At 41.0% G+C, this 9,554-nt stretch overlaps 2 long non-coding RNA genes across 2 annotated transcripts; both read left to right on the forward strand.

Annotated features, from left to right (window-relative positions):
• Window positions 1-532, forward strand: LOC101781859. Its single transcript, XR_214942.3, has 4 exons — window positions 1-51; window positions 137-196; window positions 310-397; window positions 506-532. It is a non-coding gene; the product is annotated as an uncharacterized LOC101781859 (long non-coding RNA).
• An 879-nt stretch (window positions 533-1,411) lies between these two features.
• On the forward strand, window positions 1,412-2,527 carry LOC111256792. Its single transcript, XR_002677030.1, has 2 exons — window positions 1,412-1,639; window positions 1,723-2,527. It is a non-coding gene; the product is annotated as an uncharacterized LOC111256792 (long non-coding RNA).
• Window positions 2,528-9,554: the final 7,027 nt, after the last annotated feature.

The raw sequence follows: 9,554 nt of genomic DNA on the forward strand, positions 1-9,554 counted from the left end.
AGATTTCACTGATCATGTGTGGACAGAATGGTTTTCAAACTTGTACGGGAGGTCAGTGGAACATACCCACAGCTTCTAAGTTGAATTGGTATTTTAGTACCCTTATTCTTCAATGCCATTGTTGTGGAATGTCTAGATGGATGCACCTAGATCCGTGCGAAGGAGTCTATGATAATCCCCTACTGTATGAGAAAGGGTTAAATAATTGGTCCTTCCAACTGGTTTCTCCATATTGCATTGCCTACATGACGTCTTTGCAAATTCTGTGCATTTGTTCTTGACTTCTTGCTGTATGGCATTGTCTTGTAGGTGGAACAAGAAGTTGGATTATGTTATTGCGACTTCGAAAGATGGAGTACGTGATGTTACAAAACGCTACACAAGAAAGTGGCATGAGGTAGGAAATTTTTGCTGGTTATGACCTGTGTTGTGTGTTGGGCGGGTGGCCTTTTGTTTTTAGATTAAAGTGGTTCAACTTTTATGTATCCCATATCTGCCCCTGCAGGTTCTTTCTAGGCGAACAATTACCTCACAAGAAACCATTTTGGATTGTTCTATCATCCATACAGGGATAGTCTGCTCGTTTAGCCTTCACTTATGTAATGAGTTTTGTAAATAGTCTACGTTTAATACTCCTAATTAGTATCTAAACATTCAATGTGACACGTGCTAAAAATAAGTCACCGGAAGAAAACGCCCCCTGAGTCGAGCGGCTCAGAGCCGCCTAGGACGGCGCAGGCTAGCACAATGCGAGTTCGCAAGTGCAGATAGGCTCGGCCACATAATAACTAATTCTGTAACCAGCAGCCGTATATGCTCGAAGGAAACCGTAAAAACTCCCCAGATGACCCAATATAATGACCGTGCGTTTGGATAGGAGACAATGTAGGACGGGACGGTCCTGTTCCAATTTTCTGGGATAGGACGATCCCATTTCATGTTTGGTTGAATAGGGTGGGTTCGTCCTAATTTTTTATTTAGTTGGAAAGATTGCAACAGATGGGATGAGCACCGTTTTCTCCTTCCGCGCCCGCGTCCGCCCCAGCCGCGCCCGCCTCCGCCCGCGTCCGCCCCGGCTGCGGGAGCTCCAGCCACACCCGCCTTCGCCCGCCGGATCTCCGGCCGCGGCCCCATCCGCGGAAGCTCCAGCCGCGGCCACATCTTGCCACGCCCGCCCCGGCCGCGGGAGCTCCGACCGCGCCCGAGAAGAAACGGCGTTGACGGAGACGAAGTGGGACGCCCCCCTCCGCTCGTTTTTGAGGGACGGGGTATCCCGCATATAGAGAGAATATTCTTCTCTAGGGATGTCTCCGTCCCACCTGTCCTCCAACCAAACGCAGGACGGAATGGAATCGTCCCGTCCTGTCCCACTTCGTCCTTGGAACCAAACGCACCCTAAAACACTCACCCCTATACCCTCTCCTTTGACCGTTCATTAAAATCCTCCCATCCTCTCTCCAATCGTTATCTCTTTCCTTGGCGACGCAGCCGAGCCTGCCCCTTACCGCTCGCACTCCGGCGGCAACGCAGCACAGCGCGGTCGACCTCGCACAGCGTCACCCCTCGTTGATCATCGTCCTCCATGCTCCGAACCCCCAAGCGGCGGCACGTTGAAGCCGCCGTTGAACGTGATATGCTGGTTAGCCCCTCCCCCCAGTCCCCATCCCCTCCGATTCCCTATCTGCCCGTGCCCACAGATTCGTCGACTTTTCTGGGTCGGAGGAAGTGACGTCGTGGAGCAACATCCTCGACTTCCGCGGCCATGGGCGGATTCCCCCCGGCGGCCGTCGTGGTGACCGTCCGCTCCTAGCGTAGTGGCCTACTAGCGGCGTGGGTGGTCGTCTGCTTGGGTCCATGTCAGATCTCTGCATGGTGGGGATGTCGATGGATGGATCACTGCAGGCAAGTCTGAATTTTCTTCTGTGCGTTTCCTTCACGTTTTTTACGTTTTCAGTATGCTCTGTTCTGTAGCAACCTGATCCAACCTGATCCAATTTGATTCTGGTAGGGACGGTTTCAGTATGCTCTGCCTTTTGTAGCACCCTGATCCAATTTGATTCTGAACGTAGTTAAGTCCCTACTCTGATATGAGCCTGTCGATGCACAACCTGTTTGATGTCTTTGCCGTGAACGCACATTCATGTGGAGATTCCAGCATGAGTCTGAAAGTGGAAAGGCAGGTAACCTTTTTCTTTGCCTCGCATCCACCCGCGTCATGGATGCGCACCCGCATGACATGTAGAATCGGAAGCTGGTCCATTACGGCAAGGCGGCGGAAGTGTAGCCGGCAGCCGGGCACGGTGGTGTTGTCGATTGTCGTCTTCCCCACCAGCGGCACGTAGGTAACCCGTTCGATCAAATTCCCCCTGAAAAAGCTTTGTCTGTGAAGTAAAAGCACTTGTCTACCAGCTCTGGATCCTGCGTGTCCATGAATTTTGATGCTATCACTATGGAGTTTTGATTCATGTGCTGCAATTCCAATTGGAATCGATTTCCATGAGTTTTGCATGCTCATGAGCTTTGATTCTATCACCATGAATTTTTATGCTGCATCACCATGGAGTCATCCGAACCATGTGATAGATTTCAAATTTCCTTTTGTTCGATTAAAAATGCTGGAACCATGGCCAATTGATTTTCTGCTGCATGCATTGAAAAACAATTTTTATGAGCATGCTGGTTTTGTTTTTTTGCCTTTGAAAATTACTTTTTATATAATCAGGAATAATTATTTCTCTATTGGACTAATATTACTTTTCATATCAGCCTGCTTTCCATATGTTTGAATGTTTTTGTCATAAAGCCACAAGCTTAACTTTGTCATGTCTAATTTAGATGTTACGGAACTGTGCATACCAAACAATTCCTGCATGCTACAGACTGCCGATTGGTTCAGCGAGGCAATATGGTAATACTGTGACCCCTATTGAAAACCGTGACCTTTTACGCTCACGAAGGCTCGCCAGAGCTCCGGCCGTGGCGCCGCCTGCGCGTTGAATATATATATATATATAAATAATACCAGTCAAACATGATTATCGAGGGCGAGCGACTTCGAAACATTTTCGGAATTCAAAATTCGAGTTACTATTCACAGCACTATTCAAATTCGGCGAACACTATTTAAATTCGTGGCACTATTTAAATATGTCAAACACGATTATCGAGGGCGAGCGACTTCGAAAAAATTTCGGAATTCAAAATTCGAGTTACTATTCACAGCACTATTCAAATTCGGCGAACACTATTTAAATTCGCGGCACTATTTAAATTCAGCTCACTATTCAAATTCGGGAATATGAATAGTGCCCGAGCACTCACGGTGAGTGGGTGGAGCACCTACGGGTGGCGTCACTATTCAGCTACTATTCACTCACTATTGCGCACTATTGAGCTACTATTCGGGTCGCTTTCGGGGGATACGAGCACGCGCGGGTGCGTGATTAGGTATATTCCTTAATTAAGTCTATTCTCAGGATCTTTGCGGGTTGGCGAGACCGAAGATTCAGCCAGTCGTGCTGCTATGCTTGTGACAGTCCTACTCGGTACTCACCGCATGCCTCGCTGGCTCGCTTCAGAACCAGGCCAGCCCGGACTGCACCCTCACCGTCCCCAGCCACGCTCACACAGGACTCAGGCTCTACCGTCTCCCCAGGCAGTTCCACCCGAAGGGAACACTTCTCTGCGCACACAGGGTTCTCCTCAAACGCCGCTACCAGGGCTAACACGAGAACGACACGCGCAGAGGTTTCTCCTCTAGGGTCCCTAGCGTAGAGACATCGCCCCATAAGAACGAGCTTAAAGGAAGGCAGGGATGCTGCCAGGACAGCTTAATCCATTTCCACGGGACAAGCTTACATGCGGCTTTCCCTTTCGGGAAACCCCAAGCACTTAGCACAAACCTTGATTACCTTACAAACCGAGGGACGAGCTCCAACGGCCTCCCTTTATTCTAGTAGTGGTAGTACAGAGGTGGAGTAATACAGTGGTAGATTCTAAAGTATGGTGGCTAATTCTCTCTCTCTCAAATAGTGGTGGTGGATGTCTTCATGAGTGGAGTATGAGTGGAGGTCTTCGGTGGTGGAGTGTGTCTTCGTGATTCTTGGTGGCGCTCTGGTTGATGTCGTAGTGTGGTCGATTGATCCCTCCAATGCTTCACCCGGTACCTCCTTTTATAGTCGCGGCAGAGTCTTCTGGAGTTGCTTCGTGCTTAAGGCTTCTGGTGCCTTCAACTATTCTCCTCTTCTGTTGCCTCGACACTTGGACGGCTCTCCGTTCCTCAATAATTGTCCTGGGTACAGTAGAGTTGTTGTTTATTCCTTTTGCCTTGTCCTCTATCGCGTACTGTCTTCTCGTGATATTCTGGATGCTGCTTGGTATGGTCTTCCACGCCCGAATGATTGACATCGCAGACTTCAATCAAAACATCATGGCATGTAGTATTATTCTGCCCCGGCCCAATTGTTGTTAACACCTTAACAACATTGGAGACTTATTCCCTTGTGTGACAAATATTCTTTTATTCAAACTGTATTTCTATTCTTCTTCTTCTTTATCGGGTTGCCTCTTTTCTTGGTTATTCTTGGCTATCTCCACGGAAATCCATCATATCATCATCAGATATGGGCACTTCCATTTTCAATTCATAGTCTTTTTGCATATTTTTGAATTTCTCATCTATTTCAAGCCTTATTTCTTTCATTATTTCTTCTTTTAAATTATTCTTCCATTGAGGAAATACTGATTCAAGTTTTTCCTTTAACTTATTGTCAATATATTCCTCATTTGATGAGTCTGCTTCTTTCTTCAGAATTTCTTTATATGTTGGAGCCTTAGATGAACCTTCTTCCTTTATATTTATTCCAGATGGGCTTGGCTTAAGCTCCTTTATTTTTTTTATATTTTTGAATATATTCCTTAGCAGCAGGTTCTAAAAAGTAGTTTACTCCTAATATATTTCTAGCATATGTAAGAGCTTGATCAATGTCAGTATATTTCTTCCATAATATTCCTCCGTCTTTATCTTTTTCTATTTTTTGTGCTATTACTTGCTCAAATGATACATAAATTCCAGGATTCTTTCCTTTATATATCACATATATGGCCTTTTTCTCTATATTTTTGGGTGACTCCTTTGGTTGTATTAGCCCGTTAATTGTATGGAAGTATTCAGCTAGGCTATTTAAAATAGCTAGCATATATCCCTTATCTTCTCGTTTATTGTTGTACTGGTACCAAAAATTGTCTAAAATGCATTCTTGTACTTCGTCTAGTACAATATGATCCCTTGGTTTAAATTTATATGTGTTTGGAGGAAATATTCTTAGCTTATTCTCTGCTCCAAAGCAGAAACAGTCAATCCCTGTTGGACTCACTCCCTTCTTCATTCCTGCAAAATAGATGAACGAGAAAATATATCAGGAAGGGTATTATCCTTTCCCTTTATATGCTCAAATATTACTTTGTATCCATACCTTGTAATTATATCTTCAAATAAAACCCATCTTCTAGTTGAACTTTTCTTACTATTAATTTTATTGTAGCATCTACATATAGCTTCGCAATCTGTTCGTACCGTGAACTCTTTAAATCCTAGATATAATCTGAAAGCATTTAGCGCATTAATAACAGCTAAAATTTCTCTATCTGTATTATTTATTGCCTTTAGTTTATATTTCCCTGAAGCATACCTACATATTTTTTCTTCTGTTTTTGGAGAGTATTTATGAGGCTTTTGCTTTAATATAGCACCCCAACCTATTTCAGATGCGTCTGTTTCTATAATAAAATAATAGTCATCTAGAGGTAAATCTAGGGGTTTTAATTCTTTCACCTTTTCTTTTATGATTCTTACTAGCTTTATATCTTCGGAATTAAAATATTTTTGCCCATTTTTTCTTAATTTTGCATATAATGGCCCAGCTAGTTTTGCTAAGTTTTCTATGTAATTTCTAGCATAATTTACTATTCCTAAAAATTGCTGCAAGGTTTTCTTATCATTCATGACATCAGGAAATTGTAAAATTTTCTTTGCGATATGATCTTGTAAATAAATTTTTCCCTCTCCTATTTCATGGCCTAAGAAATTTATCTTTTCTTTGCATATTTCCATCTTCTTTTTAGAAAGTATTAATCCATGCTGCTCTACCTTTCTAAAGAACGTTTCCAGATGAGCTATATGTTCTTTATAAGATTTTGAAAAAAAACTAATAAATCATCTATATAAACTAATATGAAATCTTGATTTTCATTAAAGATATTCTGCATTTTTCTTTGAAACAAAGCAGGGGCATTTTTTAGACCTAATGGCATTACCAACCATTCAAAATGACCTTGAGGACATGTGAAGGCAGTCCAGCCTATTGATTCTTCTGCCATTTTTACTTGCCAAAACCCAGCTTTTAAATCAAATTTTGAGAAATATTTACTTCCTTGTATTCTATTTATCCATTCTTGCTTATTTGGGATATTATATCCATCATCTATTGTATTATCATTTAATCTTTTATAATTAATAACCATTCTTGACTTTCCTCTGGCTATTTCAGCATGATTTCTAACTATAAAGGCTGCTGACCTATGGGGACTTCTGCTTTCTCTTATTGCTCCTAACTTTAGTAATTCTTCAATGTGCATTTTAAACTCCTCTATATCCTTAGGTGTCGCTTCTATCGGACTAGTCTTAATTATATAATCAGGGTTTATTATATTAGGCTTGCAAACTATACCATTCTTATCCCAATATTTCATTGGTATTTCTCCTATTATTTGAATTTCTTCTAACCTTTGTACTATCTTATCTATGTCTTTTTTAGATTTTATATCTCTATACCAGTTTGGTGATAGCGATTGTAAACTAATACACTCTATGCATGTATTTGCAATATGGTATTCTTCTATACTTTCACTTAATTCTTCGTCTATATTATCAACATACTTATTATCATCATATTCTTGAGTTTCTATTTTGGCTTTTCCTTCATTAGAGCTTATAGTTTTTCGTACTTCTGTTATATATGGAATATTATCTTGATATGGGATGAATGTAATCCCTTGCTCATTTATAATTGTTGTTTGTAAAGAATACTGTAAAAACATTAATCCTAATATCATATCATCATTTATCATGGATAAGTCTCTTATTGTGATCTCATCCATTATATATTTTGTATTGTTTATTTGTATCTCAATATTATAAGCTAACTGGTTATGAAGCTTTTTTATTCCTGACATATCAGTAGATATTTCTACTTTATCTTGATCTATTGTATGTACTATCTCTGGGCATCTTGCAAAATATTTATCATGTATAATATTTTTTGTACAGCAAGTATCTACTAATGCTAATATTTTGTAAGTAATGGTAGGTGTTAATTTTACCTTTACAGGTATTCTTATTCCTACAATTTCTTTAAATGGTAATCTAACTATGTATTTGCTGCCAAAATTAATTATAGCATCTTTTAATTGTATAGCCTTATCATTATTTTTATCAACTATGGCTTGATCTTTAAACTCAGTGTTGCCACTAGCATTTCCTTCAATCTTATTATTATTAAATTCTATTTTACTTCTTAGATCTTCTAACTCAGCTTCTAAGATATTTACTCTATTTTCTAAATTTCTAACTCTACTTGCTAATATTTTATCTTCTGCTATTATTTCTATTTCTTGTCTCCATTTCTGATTAGCATTCCTTAAACATGAAGCACATGCTTGTTTTAAACATACACTACAAGTAAATCTATTATCTTGACTAGGATAATATATAAAAAAGCACATTTGATATTATAATCACCTCTTCCTTTTATCCAATCATGCTCACAATCTCCTTGATCCATTAATTCAGTTTTAGCTTCTTTCGAATCATTTGTTTCTTCACCCTTTATTTCTAGCGCATCCATAGCATTTTCTATATTATGTATTTCCTCTTCACCAAGAGAGTTTATAAAATCATTGTGACTCTGCACATTATTTTCTTCTTCTTCATAGCTTTCTAAAAGATACCTTTCATTAACCTTCTTTTGGGCTTCTTTATCGATAGTGGAATCTTTCATGATATCACTTTGCGGAACTTCTTTTGCTTTATGGCTTTCAAGGTCTACTGGCTTCACCTTAGCTTTTTGCTTTATTAATTGAGAGTTGATTTTTTCGTCATAAAGATCTTTATCCTTTTTTAACTTATATAACATCCTAATAAAATAAACTTCTTTTTCTCTAATAGCAGGCCATTCACTCAACATAGAGGTATTATATTCATGAGGTATTTTATTTAACTTTTGTTCATAGTGATGAATCTTGCTAACTAAACTTTCCATTAAAAGCAAGAACACTTACCTAAGGTTGTAATAACTAATTCAAATATCTTAACTAAATATAGAAAAACCCTCAAAAACACAAATTTTAACAACCTCGGCTCTGATACCAGTCAAACAAGATTATCGAGGGCGAGCGACTTCAAAAATTTTCGGAATTCAAAATTCGAGTTACTATTCACAGCACTATTCAAATTCGGCGAACACTATTTAAATTCGCGGCACTATTTAAATATGTCAAACACGATTATCGAGGGCGAGCGACTTCGAAAAATTTTCGGAATTCAAAATTCGAGTTACTATTCATAGCACTATTCAAATTCGGCGAACACTATTTAAATTCGCGGCACTATTTAAATTCAGCTCACTATTCAAATTCGGGAATATGAATAGTGCCCGAGCACTCACGGTGAGTGGGTGGAGCACCTACGGGTGGCGTCACTATTCAGCTACTATTCACTCACTATTGCGCACTATTGAGCTACTATTCGGGTCGCTTTCGGGGGATACGAGCACGCGCGGGTGCGTGATTAGGTATATTCCTTAATTAAGTCTATTCTCAGGATCTTTGCGGGTTGGCGAGACCGAAGATTCAGCCAGTCGTGCTGCTATGCTTGTGACAGTCCTACTCGGTACTCACCGCATGCCTCGCTGGCTCGCTTCAGAACCAGGCCAGCCCGGACTGCACCCTCACCGTCCCCAGCCACGCTCACACAGGACTCAGGCTCTACCGTCTCCCCAGGCAGTTCCACCCGAAGGGAACACTTCTCTGCGCACACAGGGTTCTCCTCAAACGCCGCTACCAGGGCTAACACGAGAACGACACGCGCAGAGGTTTCTCCTCTAGGGTCCCTAGCGTAGAGACATCGCCCCATAAGAACGAGCTTAAAGGAAGGCAGGGATGCTGCCAGGACAGCTTAATCCATTTCCACGGGACAAGCTTACATGCGGCTTTCCCTTTCGGGAAACCCCAAGCACTTAGCACAAACCTTGATTACCTTACAAACCGAGGGACGAGCTCCAACGGCCTCCCTTTATTATAGTAGTGGTAGTACAGAGGTGGAGTAATACAGCGGTAGATTCTAAAGTATGGTGGCTAATTCTTTCTCTCTCAAATAGTGGTGGTGGATGTCTTCATGAGTGGAGTATGAGTGGAGGTCTTCGGTGGTGGATGTCTTCATGAGTGGAGTATGAGTGGAAGACCATACCAAACAGCATCCAGAATATCACGAGAAGACA

Source organism: Setaria italica, chromosome III, assembly GCF_000263155.2.
Source record: "Setaria italica strain Yugu1 chromosome III, Setaria_italica_v2.0, whole genome shotgun sequence".
Lineage (NCBI taxonomy): Eukaryota > Viridiplantae > Streptophyta > Magnoliopsida > Poales > Poaceae > Setaria > Setaria italica.